Consider the following 25,495-nt stretch of genomic DNA (forward strand, 5'->3'; position numbering starts at 1 on the left):
AAAAAATGACTGAGATAATCTGTAAAATGTTAGTAATTTAACCTGTGTTTATTCCCAACAGGAAACAAGTATGACAACTCCTCACTTTGCATGAGCCGTGACAAAATAAAACACTGTTCAAAAGAATAGAAGGTAGAACTGAAGGAGGGAAGGAGAAAGGAAAGCCAGGGGAAATCTTCAGGAATACAAACACATTATATAAAAAATTTCATCAAAAACTACAGCGGATCTCAAGATACAACATGACTTTCAAGTATTTTACAATTAAATTTACACATTAAATAATAAATACTAGTATTTAATAAGCAGTTTCTACATGCTGGATTGTGCCTAGCACTTTTTTTTTAAAGATTTTATTGGGGAAGGGGAACAGGACTTTATTGGGGAACAGTGTGTACCTCCAGGACTTTTTTTTTTCTCCAAGTCAAGTTGTTGTCCTTTCAGTCTTAGTTGTGGAGGGCACAGCTCAGCTCCAGGTCCAGTTGCCATTTTCTAGTTGCAGGGGGCACAGCCCACCATCTCTTGCGGGAGTCGAACCGGCAACCTTGTGGTTGCGAGTACGCGCTCCAACCAACTGAGCCACCCGGGAGGCAGCTCAGCTCAAGGTGCCGTGTTCAATCTTAGTTGCAGGAGGCGGAGCCCACCATCCCTTGCGGGACTCGAAGAATTGAACTGGCAACCTTGTGGTTGAGAGCCCACTGGCCCATATGGGAATTGAACCAGCAGCCTTCGGAGTTAGGAGCATGGAGCTCTAACCGCCTGAGCCACCGAGCCGGCCCCAGAGCCTAGCACTTTTTATGTGTTAATTCATTTACTCCTCACTAGACATACACTATTTTTTTTATTGATGATAACACTAGGCTTACAGAGATTTAAGTGACTCGCCCAAGATCACACAATAAGTGATAGAGGCTTAGATTCAAAACAGCAATTCTTCCAGCCCACTAAAACTAGTACTATCCAAAGGTAATAACTTGAAGTTTTAAAAAAAACCTGAAACTATATGAGCTTTTTACACAGGGAAGATAACAATATAGGCGAGTAATTAAATGAGGATGTTAATGCAGAAAAATGTTTGCGAGGGCACATCTTTAGCCTGTACCCTAATGAAATGGAATTTAATTTCCATGAGTGAATTCCAACACATTATACAAAGAATCTAAAAGACGTTACATCAAGAATCTCATGTTTAGAAATGAAGGAGCAACAATAAAAGGTCACTCTTTGCATTTAAGGCATAGAGGCTGGCAGTGCCACCATCAAAAGAATACTAACCCACATCCGAAGATGGGAGTTTGGGTTCCAGCTCTCCCACTAGCTAGCTATGTAATTTGGAAGAAACTGCCATCTTTCTGGGTTTCAGATTCCTCATATTTAAAATGAGGATATAAATATCTGTACCATATCTTCACAGAGTTAACATAGAAATCTTTTTGGTATATATTGCAAAATACATCTTGTTTTAAAAATTTGGCAGACTGCAAAAGAGCATTATAGTAAATATCTCAAGGAAATGATTTGCCAAGTGTACAAAGATGTGTATACAAAGACCCTCACTGTTGGAATAGTGACAAAATTGGAATATTAATAAATCTCCTATGGTGAGCATCTAAACGTTTTCTAATAAAAAAATTTTTTACCAAAAAATAAGAGAAAAAGACTTCCGAGATGCCTGCTTGAGTGTAAAACACTGTTCAATTTGCTACCACTTTCGTTAAAAGGAAGGTAACAATAAATATTTCCTATTTATTATAAATAAAAATATTCATAAGACATAAAAATATTTCTGGAAAGTTATACAAATTGTAAAAAAAATTAACTGGAATGGCTGAGAGACAACTTATAAGATGACGACTATGTATTTTATTCCTCTTGAAATTTTTTTAACTAAGGAATGACACTGAAATTTTTAAAAAACAGCATTATTGAGATATAATTTATATACCATAAAGTTCACCTGTTTAAAGTGTACAATTCAGTGGTTTTCAGCATATTAGAAGTTGTACATCGATCCCTACTATCTAATTCTAGAAATTTCCATCACCCGGCAGAGACTGTAATTGGCAGTCACTTCCCATCTCTCCTCCTTCTAACCCTCCTCTTTAATTTGAACTAAATGGGCAGACTACCTACTCAAAAATTAAATTTTAAATAAAATGTACACCAATATTTTTTAGCCTTTTAAAGAATGAAATTCTGAAACATGCTACAACATGGATGAGCACGGAGGATACATGAAAAAAGCCACTCACAAAAGACAAATATTATGATTCCACTTATATGAGATATCTACAACAGTGAAATGTAGAGAGACAGAAAGTAGAACAGTGGCTGCCAGAGGCTGGGGATAAGGAGTTATTGTTTAACTGGTACACAGATTCAGTTTTACAGGATGAAAGGAGTTCTGAAGATGGGTGGTGGTGATGGGTGTACAACCACATAAATGGACTTGATGCCCCTGACCTGTATGCTTGAAAGATGGTTAAGACAGTAAATTGAAGATGGTAAATACAAGATGTATTTTACAACAACAAAAAAAGGGAAAAAATGGCTGCTACAGAATTCCAATGTATGGATATTAAATTATTTATAACTACTTATAAATATTTATGTTGGTTCTCATTTTTCACTATTCTAACAGGTACATCATATGCATTATCTTTGCACACATATCCAAATTTTTCCTACGGATAAATTCTCATAGGTGGACCTGCTGGATTGGAGTGTATGCAGTTATAATTCTGATACGTATTACAAATTATCTCTAAAGCAGTGTGTACAGATTTAAACTTCCACCAATGTCTGGGAATGGCCATTTCTCCATACCTTTAATAACTTTGGGCATTTTCTTCTTTTCTTTCTTTCTTTCATTCTGGCCTTTCTTTGATTACATGTGAGGCTGAATATCTATTCACATATCCACTGGCACTTTGTATTCCTTCCTTTGTGACTCAGCTGTTTTTTGCCCATTTTCCTAATTCATTTTAAGAGCTTTCTGTATCAGGAAAAGAACTTTTTGCCTGCTGTGTATGTTACAAATATATTTCCAAGTCTGTCATTTTTCTTTCAACATTGTTTATGGTGGTTTATAAATAGAAAAAAAAGTTTAATGCGAAGATATCAACCTTTTCTTTATAGCTTCTGGTTTGGGTATTACGCTTAGAGCAAACAGTGAACTTTAAATTTTGATAGTCTTCAAACTCTTGAAAAGCATTGCTTTTTCTTACCAAGAACAAATTTATAATACAATTGTCAGGTTATTTTAATTCATGAATATGATTTTTTAAATGCATTTAATTGTCAGCATCACATTTTAAAAATTCTTAGCAGTTGCTGGAGTTCAAAATCCTTAATAAAAAGATATGTCAAAATGCTAATACTCTAAAGCCTTTAATCAACCCCCGTTTCCTTCTTTAACTTTGGAAGTCAAAAAAATTCAGATAAATCCTGAAATGAATTTATCCCAAAGGGAAATATCATAAGTTAAACTTGCTCTTTTTTGTGGCGCCTCAAAAGCAGTCGCTGCTTCAGGATTTAGCTGAACATCTCTTTCCCAGCCATTGGCTGCCAGAAACTCACTGAAGTGGACAATGAATGCAAAGATCGTAACGTTTTACGAGAGATGTATGGTCACAGAAGTTGCTGCTGACGCTCTGGGTGAAGAATGGAAGGGTTATGTGGTTCAAATCAGTGGTGGGAACGACAAAAAGGTTTCCCCATGACGCAGGGTTTCTTGACCCATGGCTGTGTCATCTGCTCCTGAGTAAGGGGCAGTCCTGTTACAGACCAAGGAGGACTAGAGATAGAAAGTACAAGTTTGTTTGGGGTTGCATTGCGGATGCCAACCGGAGTGCTCTCAACTTGGTCATTGTGAAAAATGGGGAAAAAGATATTCCGGGTCTCACTGACACAACTGTGCCTCGTCACCTGGGGCCCAAAAGAGCTGGCAGAATCCGCAAACTTTTCAATCTCTCTGAAGAAGATGATGTCCGCCAGTATGTTGTGAGAAAGCCCTAACTAAACAAGGAAGGTGAGAAACCGAGGACCAAAGCACCCAAGATTCAGCGTCCTGTTACTCCACACATTCTGCAATACAAACATCAGCGTATTGCTCTGACAAAAGTGTCCTAAAAAAAATAAGGAAGAGGCCACAGAATACTCGTATATTCCATTTGATAAGGAAATACCAATTGACCCACTCACCTACTGAGGAGCAGTAGGTATTTTTCCACCTTTTCACTATTATATTGAATACACGTACATCCATCTCCTCATGTAGATGTGTAAAAGTTTCTCTCAAGGAGACAAAGAACGGACTACTAGGTAGTACAGTATGTTTCAACTCATACCAGTCATTTAAACTTAACCTTTTTCAATTTAACATACTCTGTTTCCCCGAAAATAAGACGTAACCGAACAATCAGCTCTAATGCATCTTTTGGAGCAAAAATTAATATAAGACTCGGTCTTATATTATATAAGGCCTGGTATATCATATTATATTATATTATATTATATTATATTATATTATATTATATTATATTATGTATAAGACCCAGTCTTATTATATATTATATTATTTATATATTATGTTATGTTACATTATGTTATATTATATTATATTGTATTATATTATAGACCTGGTCTTATATTACAGTAAAATAAAACCGGGTCTTATATTAATTTTTGCTCCAAAAGATGCATTAGAGCTGATTGTCCGGCAAGGTCTGATTTTCAGGGAAACACGGTAGAATGAGGTACATAAAACAGATGATAAAAGGGTTCAGATGTCTAACCTGGAATTTTCATATCTGTAGAACTATTAATCATATAACCATTTTCCTAGGAGGAAACTTTTAATGGAAATGGATTGAGTTGCTATTAAAAAAAAAAAAGTCAAATGATTGTGCATTCAATTCCATCCCTAAGGAATAAAGGCAGAGTATTTTCAAACAAACTTGTTAATTATGAAGCTGCTTTAGCAGAACCCTAACTTCATTCTGAGGCATGAGAATTTTTAAATAGAAAAAATTCTACCCATAGAATCCTCTCTCTGAAAGAAGGAATGAGAGAAGAAACAGGAAAGATTGGGAAGAATTCTAATTTCTTTCCTCCTCTCACCCTACATCCTAAAACGGCATCTTTCCCTGAGAATCCCCACAAAAAACTACTTTAATCTTAATACCAAAATTTTGATCTCCAAGATTCCTATAAAATTATCTTACAGATAAGAACCCTGAAGATGTGAAAACAACAGTAAATCAATACCTTCAACAGTTTCCCTGCTGTCCCTTTAATATTCATTACAGAAAGAAAGAAAGAAAAGAAAGAAAGAAAGAAACAAACAAACAAAAGGTAAGTTTTATTTTTTATCAGAAATTTGAAGAATAATAGTCATACAGGGGTACCTGATTCAGTTCCTACATTTAAAATATTTTTAAACTAAATATATGAACTAAATATGTCAACTAGGATAGATGCTGCTATAATTCTTTTTTGACAGTTTTTACAGCAAATTCTTTGATCTCCATGCTATAGGGAAAACTGGCATTTAAATACAGCTACTTATTTAACCAAACGTTGAGTAATAGAGGAAAAAATACTAAAGTATAGTCCCTCACTGATGGAAGAAACATTTTTAGCAGTTGTTCTGTGTCAAGCATGATGCCCCTTGCTAGAGATACAATGGTAGGAAGCCGTAATCAACATGGTCTGGCCACATAAAGATAGGTAAGATAAGTAACAGTAGATAAGACAGTTATCAATCAAAATGCACACACACACACACACACACACACACACAATTATAATTGCAAACAGGTATAAAAGCTCCAAATTCAAGGTAGTAAGATAAACATAACGAAAACACCCGAACCACCTTGGGAGGTTCAGAGAAAGATTACCTAAGAAAGACATTTGGGGGCTGAATGAGATTTGAATAATGGGTAACTTCTGTTAACTATTAAAGACAATTTTCTGTGAAGAGAGGACAACTTATGTGAAGACCCTGAAGAAGGAGGGGGCATGGCACATCTGAGGAATTAAGGAGACTGAAGCACAAACAACGTTAAGCAAGTGTGGCTAGAGTGCTAAGGGACTTTAAGGGCAGCAGGAAGCCACTAGAAAGTTCTGAGCCAAGTGTCATCACCATTACTAATATTTATCAAGTGCTTGCCACGTGCCGAGCACATATTACCTCACTTAATTCTTACAACAATCACATGGGGTAAGAATTATTATAACTATTTTACAGACAAGAAAACTAAGGAAGGACAGAGTCAGCAACTTGCCCAAGGTCATGTAACTAGTGAGTGGTGGAGCCGGGATTCAAACATCACATGTGCATTTTTAAAAACTAAATGTGGCTACACATTAGGGGGAAAGAAAAAGACTGGAGAAAACTAGAACACTGTGGAAATAATCTAAGCTAACAATGACGATGACCAAACTACGGTATGACAGCAGCAGTGGGGGTAGGAAAATGGATGGCTCAGAGAAATACTTACCATAAGAGAAGAAAAAAAAATCAACAAGATTTGACTGGCAGGGTGAGAAATGGGGGCGGGAACCAAAGAAGGTTCCGAAGTTTCTGATTTGAACTCCCTGGTAAAGTGGTGATGCCATAAATAAAAATGAGGGGGAAACAAGGAAAAATCAGAATTGAGAAGAGCTCATGAGTTGAATTTAAAGTAACTTTGAGATGTTGAGACAAGGTTTCAAGTGAGAAACTGGATATGTGGGTGTGAAACGTGGAGGAATGATATAAGCTAAAGATATAAATGTGGAGGTTTTGATACACAGGTATCATTGAAGCCGCAAGAGTAAATGAGCCTCCCTAGGAAAAGAAAATAGAGTAGGAGGAGGTAGTCATAGCACCATTCCTCCAGGAAATGGCGGGAACAGTATGAGAGGCTGGCAAAGGAGACAAGAGCAGTCAGGGAAATGGGTGGCAATCAGGAAAACATGGTGTCACAGAAACTAAAAGAAGGTTAAGGGAGAACAAGACCAATAAAGATTTGCCTCTGGGTTCAATTCCTTGTTCCATCAGAATGACCTCAGTGAAGTTACATAAACACTGTGAGTCTTAATGTACTAATCTATACTATGAACATTCTGAAACTTAACCTGCAGGGTTATTATAATAATTAGAATAAAGTAGAGGGGGGGGCACCTATCACATTGTAAATTATAAATAAATAATAGTTACTATGGTTGTTGTTGTTGTTGTTTGTAAAATCAAGAGGTGTGATTAGTGACAGCAAACCAGGCTCTGTGAAGCCCAGGGGTTCTGAAGAACATCTTCTGGGAAAGCCTGGCAGGGCAATCCTAGGGGATCTGAGCTCCCCATTTCTGTCTCAATCACATCACCTCTGTCTTCTCTCTACTTTTATTTCTTAAATAATTTTTGTTTATATATCAGAGTAATATTGTTTGAAAAAAGGGGTCTGTAGCTTTAAAAATTTTTTCAAACACCACTGCCTGAACCATCTCAATCGTCCCTTCAATTCGTTGGGATTATAGGTTATAACTTCACCAAAGTAAAAAATGTGAGAAATAAAACAAAATAACCTGTCTGATAACATCATCCCTAACATAAACCTTACAATTTATGAAAATTCCCCAATTAAAATAATGGTCATGAATCAATTAGCTCTCTTTATCCACTGAAAAATAACTCTTCTTCAAAAAGCAGAAGGGAAAATTAAAAGCCAGAGAGGAAACACAAGATCCACACCATCCACAAATGTTTAAAATACACACAGGCACAAATAATTGGAACTGTTGTGTGATAAGCCACCACATATTACCCATTTGTTACCCAATTTGTTCAATAAATGAATGTCCTTATCAACACACTGTATTTCCTTATTTGCCAGTACAAACACAAATAAACCAATCAACACCCCAGAAGTTATTTCCTTTTACGCAAATCTTCCAAATCCATTTTTCATGTTCTTCATTAGGTGAGCTGCTAAATGAAGACAACTATTGATCACCATCAGATTCACACACTATGTCATAAGAATCCCAAGAGCCATTCAACAGCACACTATTTTAAACTACATAAAAGGACAAATACGATTAAGGCCTTTAAAAAATACAACCTGTCTTTGTTGATTTGCTGATTGATCTGCCATTGAAAATTCTTACTACTAGCAAATGCTATGCTTTAAGAGAACTAACTTAATATTACTTAAGAGCATAAATTCCAAAGTTGCAGTTAAAAAGGATAGTCCACAGTACATATCTGATTATGTCCTAAATGAAAAAGATACTCAGTGTCTGGGACACAAAATCTGCAAGGCTCTGTAAGACCTTTGTCCCATTTTAAGACAAAGTATTAGGACATCAGTGACACAGAGTTTCAAGCTAAGCGTCCCTGTGAATTTTTAGATGCACCAGAGGAGCAAACACTCAACAGGCTGAACTGAAGAGTATATGAGATAATCACCACGGAGAGGACCAGACACAACGATGACAGAAGAAGTAATTAATTATAAACAACCAATAGCATACAAAAAGGATTTTACAATAAAGTTTTAAAGGTACTAACTAACTTCAATGAGAAAAAGCTGGTGAGACTTTTTTTGATGTTCAGTTAGCATTTTCCTTCACACCGGCATATCAAAATGAAAATTACAAGTAATGTGAGCATATGGAGCAACTTTACTTTTCATGAAAAAGAAAGCTCTATATGATTTTAATGTAGTTTACTTCTTTTCTTCACTGTTCACACAGTTGCAATCTTAAGCGAACAACCAAAAAATTGCTGATTATAAGGCTATGCTGCTTCAATGGCAGTAACGACACTACCCAAGTACAATTAACCCTTTCTCCCCAAACACAAAGATAACAGGAAATAGCTATAGAGATGAAACTGCAGGAGTAACAGGAGCTCAGTTATCTTCCTTTCAGGGTTTGAGTACAGAAATTGATTGGGGCACAAAGCTAGCAATCATAACAAAATATTTAGGAGGGCGATAAGTCTGAAAAGAAGAAAAGCTAATGGTATGTTAAATAACTGGGTTAATAAAACTAGAACAGTATTTCCTTTCCTCACTCAAGCAATTTTAAATCCTTAGATTCTTTTATTATAGCTGCCCTATAAATAGAGAAAAATATAGATGTATGTATATATTAGTAAGGGGACACTGTGCACTAAGAGAAAAATACTCTAATACCTCAGCTTTATAATATTTAAAACTCATTGTGTTAGTAATTTTAAACTCAGAATTCTGTTTTCGTTGATAAAATAAATCTGATAGTTTGTGGTATAACATTCAGATACACTGGAGAAAGGGCCTCAGCAGTGATGGAAGACTGTCACATAGAGAGAGACTGACTAAATATACAAACATATTAAGGATAATGGCAGCTAAGTTTCTCACTGGGAAAAGGGAATTACAAATGTGGAAAATTAAAAAAGAGAACTACACTGAATCCTGCAGTGTTGGATTGAAAATGAAAGTAGTGTGAATGCATGGTTTTTAATATATAAAACTAAATATTATAAATATAAATTGTGTATAGATACGAGGACAATTAAGTTCACGAACTCATCCTAGAAAAAGTGCTACATACCTCATTGCTGAATATCACTACAGTCACCTTCAAAGTACTCCCCTTGGGAAGCTATGCACTGACGCCAGCACCTAGTCCACCCTTCAAAGCAATTTTGGAACTCTTTTTCTGGAATGGCCATCAGAGCTGGTGTCGTATTACCCTTGCTGTCATGAATGTCATCAAACTGTCTTCCTTTCAATATTTCCTTTATCTTCATGTAAAGAAAGAAGTCACTGGGGGCCAGATCAGGTGAGTAGGGAGGGTGTTCCAATACAGATATTTTGTTTACTGGCTAAAAACTCCCTCACAGACAGTGCCGTGTGAGCTGGTGCATTGTTGTGATGCAAGAGCCATGAATTGCTGGCGAAAAGTTGAGGTCATTTAACTTTTTCACGCTGCCTTTTCAGCACTTCCAAATAATCTACTTGGTTAACTGTCCAGTTAGTATACATTTATAATGAGTAATCCCTCTGATCTCAAAAAAGGTTAGTAACATCGATGAAAACAAGTTCGCGAACTTAATTGTCAGACCTCGTATATATGTATATGTATTTTTATGAATATGCTCACGTGCACACACACAGATATTCCCTAGCTCTGTCTATTGAGAGAGACTGGGGTAGCAATATTTCAATAGCAGTAAGAATAACTGAAGCTCAGATCTTCGCTTCTAAATATTTTCCACTGAAACGAACCGAGGCTCCTTACAGGAATGGCTGATTCCCAGCTGAAGCATGGAAAGTACAAGGTGAGTTTGGATTCTCCTATTATGTCAGAAAGTACTCAAAAAATAACAGGAACATGTCAAACAGACATAGGAACAAGGTTTAATAGGCTCCAACTGTCTAATTCTTTGATAAACTGAGCATCAAAATTAATAAGAATGGTTGCATACAATCTACTAAAAATATAGGAACCTGTAAGTTCATATAGTTTGATGAAGAATGTGATATTTATATAGTCTCAAAGTATCTCCTCATAAAATACTTATTAATTACAAAGGGAAAGAGTAACTGCACAGTAGAAAAGCCTTGATGTTAATCAAGTGACCAAAGAGATATAATGAAACAAATCAAAATCATGTTCTACCCGACAAGATGAAATGATGAGAATAAAGCATTACTTCTGTAATATTTTCTCCAAAAATATGCACCTTGAATATATCATGATGAAACATGAGACACACCCAAACTGAACTGAAGTATACTTTACTGATCTGTAATCTTTAAAAGTGTCAAGGTTATGAAAGTCAAAGAAAGACTGAGGAACTGTCCTAGATTGGAAAAGACATGTAACCTTTGATTCTGAACTGAACATTTTTCTATAAAGATCACTATCAGGACTACTGATAAAATTTCACTGGGGGCTGAGGATTAGACAGTGGTACTATAATAATGTTTAATTTCTGAATTTGACGGCTATGTTGTGGTCATGTAGGAGGAGGTCCCTGTTTGTGGACCTTTTCTCTAAACTTGAGATTGTTTGCATTTTGTTAATTACTCAAAAAATATATAAATTACACAGCAGTAAGCTTGACAAAAAAAATGTGTATGACTTAAATGAAGAAAAGTATAAAACTTTGATGAACAACATATTAATAATAAGGTTCTAATCAATGGAGAAATAAGCCATACATCAAATATTTCCAAAATAATTTGTAGGTTTGAGTTACAAAAAAATGTTTCTAAACTTCATTTAGAATTTATTCAGTAAATCAAAAAACATTTATTGAGTGCTTACATGTTAGGTGCTAGAGACACAGCAGTAGACAAGGTAAACAAAATACCCTCATAGAACTGATATTTCAATGAAAGACACAGGTAACAAAGTGTCAAGCATGTTATTTAGCGATTGTGATTAATGCCAGTAAAGAAAAAAGGTAACATGGCAGATTAGAAGTAGACTTTCCTATATTAGATAAGGTGGTTAAGGAAGATTAAGAAAGTAACATTTAAGCTGCAACCTAAAGCAGCTAGCACATAAGAAAGAGTGGGATTATATCTGGCAGTACATAAGAAGAGTTGAGAATGGCAGAAAATGTATATATTTGAAGGAAGTGTTTTTTCACTGTCCAACCAGCCATTAATACAAATTATAAACCTGTTATAATTAAATCAATGTAATGCTGGAAAAAGAATATAAACAAACATCAATGGAACACATCTTATAATAATTAAGTACTTAAAGAAAAAGTAAGTGCCATATAAAACATTTTCCAGGATATACCATGTTCGGCCACAAAACAAGTCTCAATAAATTTAAGAAGACTGAAATCATATCAAGCATCTTCTCCACACACAATAGTATGAAACAAGAAATCAATTACAAAAAAAAAAAAAAAAACCACTGAAAAACACACAAACACATAGAGGATAAATAACATGCCACTAAACAATGAATGGGTTAACAATGAGAAAGGAAAAAAATCAAAAGATACCTTGAGACAAATAAAAATGAAAACACTATGACCCAAAAATCTATGGGGCACAGCAAACACAGTCCCAAGAGGGAAATTCACAGCAATACAAACATACCTCAAGAAACAAGAAATCCTCAAATCAACAATCTAACCTTAAATTTAAAGAAACTACAAAAAGAACAACAAAGCCCAAAATGAGTAGAAGGAAAGAAATAATTAAGATCAGAGCAGAAATAAATGAAATAGAGTCTAAAAACAAACAACACAAAAGGTCAATAAAACTAAGAGCTACTTCTTTGAAACAAAAATGGATAAGTTTAACCAGACTCATCAAGAAAAAGAGAGGGGGCAGCTGGTTAGCTCAGTTGGTTAGAGTGCAATGCTCTTAACAATAAGGTTACCAGTTCAATCCCCACATGGGCCACTGTGAGCTGCACCCTCCACAACTAGATTGAAACAATTACTGATTTGAAGCTGATGGGTCCTGGAAAAACACACTTAAAATAAAAGTTTAAAAGAAAAAAAGAAAAACAGAGGACCCAAATAATAAAATCAGAAATGAAGGAGGAGAAGTGACAACTGACACCACCGAAACACAAAGGATTATAAGAAAATACCAAGAACAATTATATGCTGACAAATTGGACAATCTGGAAGAAATTGATAGATTTCTAGAAGCATACAATCTCTCAAGATTGCATCAAGAAGCAACAGAAAATCTGAACACACAGATTACTACTATCAAAAAACTCCCAACAAACAGAAGTCCTGCAGTTAAGCCGGATGGCTTAACAGGTGAATTTTACCAAACATTCAAAGAAGAATTAACACCTATCCTTCTCAAACTATTTTTAAAAAATCAAGAAGAGGGAGAGCTCCCAGCTCATTTTACAAGGCCAGCTTTACCCTGATTCTAACATCAGACAAGACATTACCAAAAAAACAAACAAAACAAAAACTGTAGGCCAATATCCCCAATGAACATAGATGTAAAAATCCTAAACAAAAATTAGCATACTGAATTCAGCAATACATTAAAAAGATCATACAACATGATCAAGTGGGATTTATTCCTGGGATGCAAGGTTGGTTCAGTTAATTGATCTGCAAATCAATTAACATGATAGACCACATAAACAAAATGAAGGCTAAAAATCATAAGATCAAAGCAATAGATGCAGAAAATGCATTTGACAAAATCCAACTCCATTTATGATAAAAACTCAGCAAAGTGGGAACACAGCAAGCATACCTCAATATACTAAAGGGCATACATGACAAACCAACAACTAACATCATACTCAACCGTGAAAAGCTGAAAGTGTTCTCCTTAAGATCAGGAACAAGACAAGAATGTCCACTTTCACCACTTATTCACAACATTGTATTGGAATTTCTAGCCACAGCAGACAAAAAAATAAAAGGCATCCAAATTGTACAGGAAAAAATAAAACTGCCATTTTTTGCAGATGACAAGATACTGTATATTGAGGGAACCCTAAATATTCCACCAAGAAACTACCAGAACTAATAAATTAATTCAGTAAAGTAGCAGGATACTATTCAGAAATTAATATTCAGAAATTGGTCGCATTTTTATACACCAACAATAAACAAGCAGAGAAATTAAGAAAACAATCCCACTTACAACTGCATCAGAAAAGTAAAATAAAATACCTAGGAATAAATTTAACCAAGGAGATAAAAGACCTGTACTTGGAAAATTCTAAGACACTGAAGAAAGAAATTGAAGAAGATACAAATAAATGGAAGCATATAGCGTGTTAATGGATAGGAAGAATTGTAGTTAAAATGTCCATACTACCCAAAGCAATCTATAAATTCAGTGCAATCCCTATCAAAATACGTTTTTCACAGAACTAGAACAAATAATTCTAAAACTTATATGGAACCACGAAAGACCCCAAGTAGCCACAGCAATCTTGAGAAAAAAGAACAAAACTGGAAGTATCATATTACCTGATATCAAACTATACTACAAGGCTATAGTTTTCAAAACAGCATGGTACTGGCATAAAAGGGGATACATAGATCAATGGAACAGAACAGAAAACCCAGAAATAAACCTATGCCTACATAGTTAACTGATCTATGACAAAGGAGGCAAGAATATACAATGGAGTAAAGACAGTCTCTTCAATAAATGGTGTTAAGAAAACTGGACGGAAACACACACACAAAAAATGAAACTAGACCACCTTCGTACACCATCTATAAAAATAAAATCAAAATGGATTAAAAACTTAAATGTAAGACCCGAAACAATGAAACCCCTAGAAGAAAACATAGGCAGTAAACTCTCTGACATTGATTGCTCTTAGTAATACTTTTCCTGATATATCTCCTCGGGCAAGGGAAACAATAGAAAAAATAAACAAATGGGACTACATCAAACTAAAAACGTTTTACACAGCAAATGAAACCATCAACAAACAAAAAGACAGCCTCTGACTGGGAGATATTCACCAATGATATATCCAATAAAGGGCTAACATCTAAAATGTATGAAGAACTCATACAACTTAACACCAAAAACACAAACACTCCAATCAAAAAATGGGCAGAGGACTTGAAAACAATTTCTCAACACATTTCTCTAAAGAGGACATACAGATGGCCAACAGACATATGAAAGGATGGTCACTGTCACTAATCATCTGAGAAATGCAAATAAAACCCACGAGGAAGTATCACCTCACACCTGTCAGAATAGCTATCATCAATAAATTAACAAACAAGTGTTGGTGTGGATGTGGAGAAAAGGGAACCCTCGTGCACTGCTGGGATTGCAAATTGGTGCAGCCATTAAGGAAAACGGGATGGAGATTCCTCAAAAAAATTAAAAACAGAACTATCTTATGACCTAGAAATTGCATTCCTGAGTATTTATCTAAGGAAATCCAAAACACTAATTCAAAAAGATATATGCATCCATATGTTTAATGTAACATTATTCACAATAGTGAATATATGGAAGCAATCTATGTGCTCACCAATAGACGACCGGATAAAGATGTGGTACATATCAGTATATGCAATGGAATATTACTCAGCCATAAAAAAGAATGAAATCTTACCATTTGCAACAACATGGATGGACCTAGAGAGTATTATGCTAAGTGAAATAAGTCAGAGAAAGACAAATACCACATGATTTCACTTTTACATGAAATCTAAAGAACAACATTAACAAATAAACAAAACAAAAATGAATTTATAGTAACAGAGAACAAACTGATGGTTGCCAGATGGGAATGGAGTTGGGGGACTGGGTGAATATGGCAAAGGAAGACATACAGATTGGTAGTTAAAAAATAGTCACAGGGATGTAAAGTATAGCATAGAGAATATAGTCCATAGTATTGTAATAACTATATATGGTGCCAGGTGGGTACTGGACTTGTTAGGGGGAATCACTTTCTAAATTATAAAAATGTCTAACCACTATGCTGTACACCTGAAACTAATGTAAAATCATATTGAATGTCAACTGTAATTGACAAATTAAGAAAAGAAAAAGGAAAAGGAAATGCCATAAACTAAAAGGAGATGGACAGGTCATGCATCACAGTGTTAAGAAAGCTTTCCAGGGGCAGCCGGATGACCCAGTTGGTTACAGCGTGAACTCTGAACAACAGGGTTGCCAGTTCAATTCCCACATGGGCCAGTGGGCTGCGTCCTCCACAACTAGACTGAAAACAATAAGCTGCCACTGAGTTGCCGGAGGGGCAGCCAGATGTCTCAGCTGGTTAGAGCGCAAGATCTCAACCACAAGGTTGCCAGTTCAATTCCCAAATGGGATGGTGGGCTGCGCTCCCTGCAACTAAAGATTGAAAACGGCGACTGGACTTGGAGCTGAGCTGCGCTCTCCACAACTAGATTGAAGGACAACGACTTGGAGCTGATGGGCCCTGGAGAAACACACTGTTCCCCAATATTCCCCAATAAAATTTTTTAAAAAGCTTTCCAATTATTAGAAAAACATCAAAATAAATATGTTTTCATACAAAATCACAAAATAAATTCCAGGAAGATCAAGGAAGAACAAGAATAAAATTCGAATTAAAAAATAAAAAGAAGAAAATATAGACATATTTAATGATATGCAGATACAGAACAGCTTTCTACACAAAAGAGAAATGTAAGAAATGTCAAAGAGAAGTGTAGTACATTTTATTAGTTAAAAATGTAGAACTGTGTACATCAAAAAAACCAAAAACTGAGCAAATGACAAATGCTGAAAATTACAAGAAATATGACAGAAGAAACTTTATCCTCGCTATATAAAGAGCCCATAGAAGTAAATGAAATATTAAGACCTTCCTATTTCCCCCAAAAAATAACAAATAAGTATATACAATTCACAGATAAGGTACAAATGGCAAATAAACACATGAAAATGCAAACAAAAAAATGCAAATTAAAACAAGATAATACTTTTTAACCTATAAAAAGGCAAAAGATTCTTTTCAGGCAAAAGATTTTTGAATATTATATTAACAGGTAAGGTGAAACAGACATTCTTACCCCTGCTGGTGATCACCTAAAATGGTCCAATCTTCCTGGAAAACAATGTGTCAATAGGTACATTCATCTCTTTTATTTTATAAGCACAATTGTGTCATCCTTAGGAACCAGAGGCTATCTTTTAGTAATAATGTTTTTTTCTACAAACCTAATAAAGATAGTAATTTGTAGAGTCATTTTTGTAACATTTTCTCATTAAATAAACATATATGTTAAGCATTTTTAAAATACATAAATTCATATAGAAAAAACTCTCCTATAATTCCTTTGATTCTCCTTGATCAATTGATTCAAATTTTTAGCTACCTATCATAGGAAAATAATCAGAAATGTGAAAATGTATTAACAAAGATGGCCGTAATAGTATGATATATGACAAAATTTTTAAACTCCTAATGTCTAACAAAAGAATGGCTAAAAGTATGACAATTTTATGTAGTTGTTTAACATAATATTTCTGAAAATATTTACTAACACAGGGAAAATGTTCATGTCACATATAATTTAAAAAAGTAATTCTTCCAAAGAGTGTGTGTGTGTACACACACATACAAATAGACACTAGGTATAATCCCAGTTGGGTATGCCTATGACAAATGGAATTACAGGTTCTTTTCTACATACATTTATGTATTCTTAATGTTTTACCATATGTATTTATTACTTTTTAACGAGTAAAATGTTATCAAAATAACTATAAATTACTATATTATCCACCCTGTGTTTGGAGAGAGAAGCAACACTGCTAAAATATAATGTCTGCTTCCTGAAGACGACACAATTATACTTTATGAAAGAGACCAAATACATATTCTTAAAGAATACACAGATCAGTATTCTTAGCAGTACTAGGCTGATAATATGCCCTTCCATGTACTCCAGAGTCAGTCTGTTAGGAGCAAAGTTAGTCTCCAGTCAAGAAACTTTTATTACAATCAAACTAAATGTTTACTACAGTTAGTACATAAAAACTAAGAAATTGGCTGACCCTTCAAATATACATTAATGAGGGACATTTAAAAGCTGTTTACCAATAGTCTTCCTTGATATTTGGCACATATGTAAAATCTGCCTGCTATGCAAATCCCTTCCCCACCCAGTGTCATCAAAGTTCTAATCAAGTTCAAAGTTCACTTAAGTGCAAATAACCTGAAATCAATACATAAAAGCTTCATTAGGCAATGTTAATGCAATCTCTAGTCTCAAGAGAAACTCATTTCAGCAATACACATCGAGTTTACAGACAGTAACAAAGACATTGTAAAATCATCTTATGTTCTAACAGCACTAGTAAGAGTTTATGCCTATCATTCAGAAAATCTGAAGTCACTGACACTTGGAACAAGTCTATAATAGGATATCTCAAATCAAAATGTCACGCTGACATAACCAACTACAGCAATTACTCTAAAAAACTGGCTAAATGGAACAGAGTGAAAGTGGCACACTCTAAATGACACAGTCTGTTTTGCTATAAAGCATATTCTTACATTCTGATTTAGCTAATATATGATCATGGTAAAGAGAGAACTAGCACTCCATTAAAGCTGCGCTGGTTCATAGTAATTTTTCCCCCGAGCAAAGGAACAACAAAGGGCAGAAGCAGAATTACAGCCTTCAGCAGAAAAGGAAAACACCCAGCTGCATAAACAGGAATCCTTTCAGCTCTACTTTAGGAAAACTACAAGCGAGCCCCTGCAGCCAGGGATTCTGCAGGAGCACACCTCCACTCCTAAGCATTCAGGGCTCTCTGTTCAAGGCAGGCTGCACTTCGGCATGCACTCAGAGATGCACTTCCGCTTGCGCTCAGAGGTCCAAATCCATCTGCACTGTTTGAGCCCCGCAAGCAAGCATTTCTACTCAACTGTTTTTGTGAGTTTTCAGTATCTGCTAGAGCAGTCACCAGCCACAATGATTTGCCATCCTGGGGCTGTCCAGACTACCTCCTGAGGTACCATTTATTATTTCTGTTAACTGTTCTGGTTACAAACAAAGTTGCATGTTTCGATTAGTCTCCACCAAACTCTAACTTTGCTACAGAGAAATTTTATAGACCCCAATGGTCTCCATGGGACAGATGAACACGCACATTTGAAACCGTGACTTTTAAAGCTGACGCGTTATGAGTTGTAAAATCAATTTAGAGGTTGACAAACAACATTTTTTTCAGTAAAATTTAAAATATCTCCCACAGAGAGAGCAAATGTTTTACTGTAAAACTTATGTTTTGATTAATTAGGCATATGTAATGCAATATATATTTCTACAAAGGGTTATGATTTTTAAAAACTGCTTAGTTTATACCAAATTAAAATGTATGCTGCCAAAATAATCCAAAATATGAGCTGTCACCAAATGGCTTAAAAAGACATATCAGTGTTAACTACTACATGTTATTAAAGTTTTCATAAAAATGACCACAGCTTTTGAAGTGAAAGGGCTACTAAGAAAGTGAATCGTTATTCATATAGTATTCTCAAAGGACTAGTCAATTGGGGCGGGGGGAAAGGACATCAAAAAGGAAATTCCTTGCCAAGTTAAAAAAAAAAAACTAAACTGATTTACTACTACTTTCAAACAAATCACCCATTTAAATTACTTCATACAACACAGATATATTTTTGTTAAAATTTGAGTGTAATTTTCAGTTTGTTTTAAATCAAGAATATCAAACTTCAAATACATAAAGTTGAAAATACATTTTCTATGGCAAAAAAACAACCCATCTTTTCAACTACATATTGAAAACTGGAAGATAAAACACAGAATTCAGAAAAGTACAAGTTGATAATCAGATGCTTCAAGCTGGCAATTTCCCAAGTATCAAATTCATACAACAAATCGAAATTTATGACTTACATGTTCTAAACATAACCATAACAAGAATGTTCCCCACTGGTCAGTATTTTATTAGATTTCAAGACCTCACTCCTTCATTTGATTGATAAACTTAAGTTTAAAGTGATTCAAAGTCAGTATTTTAAACTGCTAAGACTTTTTAAAACCCACTAAAATACTTCTTTGATTTTCCCATTCCTACTACTAATCTTGCGATGCTGCCATAAAGATTAGAATCAATAAATGTGAAGCCTCCAGTGTGTAAATACTCAAAAATAAATTATAATAATCATATTTGCAGTAAACATGTTTTAATGGCTCTTCATAAACTTTAAAAAAATAATTTTATGTTAAAATACACATAACATAAAATTAACCATTTTACTTTAAAGTATAGTTGGCATACAACATTATATTAGTTTCAGGTGTACAACATAGTGATTGGACTTTTATATAACTTATGTGTTCAAAACACTAAGTCTAGTAACCATCTGACGCCTTGCTAAGTTATCATCCTATTACTGACTATATTTTCCTTCACGTTTTTCACCTATTTCTTCACTCCCCTCCTCTCTATTAGTAACCATCAGTTTGTTCTTTGTGTCTACCATGTTTCCCCGAAAATAAGACCCAGCCGGACAATCAGCTCTAACGCGTCTTTTGGAGCAAAAATTAATGTAAGACCCGGTCTTATTTTACTATAAATAAAACAGTTATAGTAAAATAGTATTTTACTACTAAAAAAGTATTTTACTACAAGTAAAATACTTATAAATCTTAAAATACTTATAAATTTTACTTACAGTAAAATACTTATAGTAAAGTAAGACCGGGTATAATATAATATAATATAATATAATATAATATAATATAATATAATATAATATAATATAATATAATATACTGGGTATGATATATGATATGATATATATGATATATATGATGATATGATATAATATAACATAATATAAATGCTGGGTCTTAAATTAATTTTTGCTCCAAAAGACGCATTAGAGCTGATTGTACAGCTAGGTCTTATTTTCGGGGAAACACGGGATGAGTCTGTTTTTGTTCTCTTTTCGTTTGTTCATTTGGTTACTTTTTTTAATTCCACATATAAATGAAATCAGGCAGTATTTGTCTTTCTCCATCCAACTTATTTCACTTAGAACTATACCCTGTTGGCCCATCCATGTTGTCACAAATGTCAAGATTTTATTCTTTTTTATTGCTGAGTGACATTCCATTGTATATATATACCACATCTTCTTTATCCATTCATCTACCAATGGACATTTCACTTGTTTCCATGTCTTGACCCCCATGAATAATGCTGCAATGAACAGCCAAGATGTGAAGGCAGCCTGGATGTGCCTGAATGGGTAAATGGATAAAGAAAAGGTGGCACATATATACAATGGAGTATTACTCGGCCACAAAAAAGAATAAAATCTTGCCACCTGCAACACATGGAAGGACCTGGGGGTACTGTGCTGTGTGTAGTAAGTCAGAGACAAACGTATATTTTCACTGCATGTGGAATCTAAAGAACAAAATAAACAAACAAAACAGAAACAAACTCACAGATACAGAGAACATTTTGATGGTTGCCACATGGGATGGGGGTGAGGGGGATGAGTGAAAAAGGAGAAGAGATTAAGAAGTACAAATTGGTTGCTGTTACACAGTAGTCATGTGGATGTAGGGTATACAATAAGGAACGTAGTCAATAATACTGTAATAAGTATGTATGATGTCAGACTAGATCTATCGAGATGGTAACTGGAGAGGGGTTGGGAGCAGGGTGAAAAAGGTGAAGGGATTAAGAATACAAAATTGGTAGTTATAAAATAGTCATGGGGATGTAAAGTAAAAATAAAACACAGGGAACATAATCAATAATATGATAATAATACGCATAATGCTAGGTGGGTACTAGTCAGGGGGATTACTTTGTAAATTACATAAATGTCTAACCACGATGCTGTACACACCTAAAACTAATATAAAATAATATTGAATGTCAACTGTAACTGAAAATTTTTTGAAAAGGGGAATAAGAAGTTCAAAGTTCCAGGTACAAAACAAGTAAGTCTTGGGGATATAATAAACAGCATGTAGAATACAGTCAATAATATTGTGATAGCGTGGTATGATGTCAGATGGTGAGCACTTCATTAGCACAGGGAACAAAATCAGTAATATGGTAATCACTATGTACAGTGCCAGGTGGGTACCGTTGAATAACTATGATATACACCTGAAACTAATATAATTTGTATGTTAGCTATATTTTAATAAAAATCTTTAAAAAATAGGAGGCTGGCTCGGTGGTTCAGGCGCTTGGAGCTCCATGCTCCTAACTCCAAAGGCTGCCGGTTCGATTCCCACATGGGGCAGTGGGCTCTCAACCACAAGGTTGCCAGTTCAATTCCTCGAGTCCCACAAGGGATGGTCAGCTCCACCTCCTGCAACTAAGATTGAACACAGCACCTTGAGCTGAGCTGCTTCCCTGATGGCTCAGTTGGTTGGAGCGTGTCCTCTCAACCACAAGGTTGCCGGTTTGACTCCCGCAAGGGATGGAGGGCTGCGCCCCCTGCAACTAGCAACGGCAACTGGACCTGGAGCTAAGTTGCGTCCTCCACAGCTAAGACTGAAAGGACAACTTGAAGCTGAACGGCACCCTCCACAACTAAGACTGACTTGGAAAAAAGTCCTGGAATTATACACTGTTCCCCAATAAAGTCCTGTTCCCCTTCCCCAATTTAAAAAAAAAATAAATCTTTTTTAAAAAAACAAAAAACAGGCAACTGGACCTGGACCTGAACTGCGCCCTCCACAACTACGATTGAAAAGATAACAACTTGACTTGGAAAAAATCATGGAAGTACACACTGTTCCCCAATAAAGTCCTGTTCCCCTTCCCCAATAAAATTTTTTTAAAAATCTTAAAAAATAAAGTCAATGTAAAAATAAAACGTTGCAATGGTACATATATTTTTATGGATAAATGTTTTGATTTTTTGGGGTAGATATCCAGAAGAGGGATTGCTAGGTAACGTGGAAATTTTATTCCTACTTTTTTGAGGAACCACCATACTGTTTTCCATAGTTGCTGGAACAATTTACATTCCACCAACAGCGTATGAGGTTTCCTTTTTCCCCCACAATCTCTCCAACACTTATTACGTGTCCTGTTGATGACAGCCATTCTAACAGGTGTGAAGTAAGTACCTCATTGTGGTTTTGATTTGCATTTCCCTAATAGCTAGTGAAGTTGAACATTTTTTCATATATCTTTTGGCCATTTGTATGTTTTCTTAGGAGAAATGTCTGTTCACGTTCTCTATCCAGTTCTTATTAGATTGTTTTTTGTTGAGTTGTATGAGTTCTTTATATATTTTGGATACTAGTCCCTTATCGGAGGTGTTGTTTGCAAATATTTTCTCCTATTTGGTTGGTTGCCTCTTTGGTTGATGGTTTCTTTTGCGGTGCAGAAACTTTTTAGTCTGATATAGTCCCATTTGTTTTTGCTTTTACTTCCCCTGCCTTTGAGGTCAAGTTCATAAAATCCTCTCCAAGACCAAAGTCCATAAGTTTAGTACCTATGTTTTCTGATATGCAGTTATTGTTTCACGTCTCATATTTAGGTCTTTGATCCATTTTAATTTTGGTATATGGTGTCAAATAGCAGTCTAGTTTCATTCTTTTGCACGTGGCTTTCCAATTTTCCCGACACCATTTCTTGAAGAGGATTCCTTTTCTCCATTGTATGTTTTTGGCTCCTTTGTTGAAAATTAGTTGCTGATATATATGTTTATTTCTGGGTTCTCAATTCTGTTCTATTGGTCTGTGTGTTTTTCTGCCAATACCATAGTGTTATGATTATTGTCACTTTGTAGTATAATTTGAAGTCATGGAGTAATACCTCAGGCCTTATTGTTTTTTGTTTCTTTCCCCCTCAGGATTGCTTTGGCTATTAGGGATATTTTGTGATTCCATACAAATCTGATTAATTTTTTTATTCTAGTTCTTTAAAAAATGCCATTGGGATTTTGATGAGGGTTGCATTAAATCTTCGTATTGCTTTAGGCCACTTTAACTACAGTGATTCTTCCAATCCATGAGCATGGAATATCTTACCGTTTCTTTGTGTCTTCTTCAATTTCTTTTAATAATGAATGTCTTGTAGTTCTCAATGTATAGGCCCTTCACAACCCTTGTTAAGTGTATTCCTACGTATTTTGTTCTTTTTGTTGAAACTGCAAAGGAATTGTTTTTACATTTCTTTTTCCAAAATTTCATTGTTAGTATACACATATAGGAACACAATAAATTTTCGTACATTGATTTTGTATCCTGCAGCTTCACTGCATTTGTTTATTGTTTCTAATAGTTTTTGCTGGAGTCTTTAGGGTTTTCTATATAAAGTATCAAGTCATCTGCAAAAAGTGACAATTTTATTTCTTCAATCCCAATTTGGATGCCTTTTCTTTCTCTTGACTGATTGCTCTGGCTAGGACTTCCAAAACAATGTTGAATAACAGTGAAGATCTTGTTCCTGATTTTAGAGGGAAAGATTTTAGTTTTTCACCATTAAGTATATTAGCTGAGGGTGACTTGTATAGGCCTTTATTATATTGAGGAACTTTCCTTTTATACCCATTTTATTATGACTTTAACCATAAATGGATGCTGTACCTTGTCCAATGCTTTTCCTGCACCTATTGATATGATCATATGGTTTTTATCTTTTATTTTATGTGGTTTATCACACTGATCAATTTCCATATGTTGAAATATCAGAGATACTGGTTTATAGTTTTCTTTTTTTGTTTTATCCTTACCGGGTTTTGGTGTTAGGGTTATTTTGGCCTCATAAAATGAGTTAGGGAGTACTGTCTCTTCTTCAATTTTTCGGAAGAGTTTGAGGAGGACAAGTGTTAGATCCCCTTTGAATGTTTGGTAGAATTTGCTAGTGAAGCCATCTGGTCCTAGACTTTTGCTTTTTGGGAGGTTTCTGCTGATTGTTTCAATTTCCTTACTGTTGCTCAGTCTATTTAGGTTTTCCAGTTCTTTGTGATTGAGTCTAGGAAGGTTACATATTTTTAAGAAATTGTTGATTTCTTCTGGGTTATTGAATTTGGTGGTATATAGTCTTTCATAGTATTCTTGTGTGATCCTTTGTATTTCTAAGGTATCAGTTGAACTTCTCCTCTTTCATTTCTGATCTTGTTTGTGTCTTTACTCTTTTTTCCTTAAGGAGTCTAGCCAGAGGGTTGTCAATTTTATTACTCTTTTCAAAGAACCAGCTCTTTGTTGCATTCATTTTTTTCCATATTTGTCCTCCATTTCATTTAACTTTGCTCTAATTTTTATTATTTCCTTCCTTCTGCTGACTTTGGGTTTCATTTGTTATTTTTCTAGTTCTTTAAGATATAATGTTAGGTTGTGTACTTGGGATTGTTCTTGTTTCTGGAGATAGGGCTGTAATGATGTAAACTTCCCTCTTATCATCGCTTTTGCTGTATCCCAAATTTTGATATGTTGTATTTGCATTCTAATTTATTAGTTTCTATGTAAATTGATCTCTCCTTTTATTTCTTCTTTGACAAGTCGTTCTTTAGTAGCATGCTGTTTAATCTCCACGTTTGTGGTGTTTCCCATTTGCTTTTTTGCAGTTGATCTCCAATTTCAAAGCACTATGGTGTCAGAGAATATGCTTGGTATGAATTCAATCTTCTTAAACTTGGTTAAGCTAGCTGTATGTCTTACTATATGGTCTATCCCTGAGAATTTTCCATGTGAATGTATAATCTGGTTTTCTGGGATGAAAGGCTCTGTAAATGTTGATTATGTCCATTTGGTCTAATGTGTCATTTAAGGCCTAAATTTCCTTATTGTTTTTCTATTTGGATAATCTATACCTAGCTGTCAAAAGGGTATTTAGGTCCCTACTATAATTGCGGGTTGTTGTTTGTTTTTTTTTCCCCAAGTCAAGTTGTTGTCATTTCAGTCTTAGTTGTGGAGGGCGCAGCTCAGCTCCAGGTCCAGCTGCCGTTGATAGTTGCAGTGGGCGCAGCCCACCATCCCTTGCAGAAGTCGAACCGGAAACCTTGTGGTTGG

General features: G+C 35.0%; 1 protein-coding gene across 13 annotated transcripts in view; it reads right to left on the reverse strand.

The window, feature by feature from the left end:
• Positions 1 to 25,495, reverse strand: part of ERC1 (ELKS/RAB6-interacting/CAST family member 1) — a 490,623-nt gene that overhangs the window by 378,213 nt on the left and 86,915 nt on the right. The gene's annotated exons all lie outside the window — the stretch shown is intronic.

This window comes from Rhinolophus sinicus, linkage group LG02, assembly GCF_036562045.2.
Source record: "Rhinolophus sinicus isolate RSC01 linkage group LG02, ASM3656204v1, whole genome shotgun sequence".
Classification (NCBI taxonomy): Eukaryota; Metazoa; Chordata; class Mammalia; order Chiroptera; family Rhinolophidae; genus Rhinolophus; species Rhinolophus sinicus.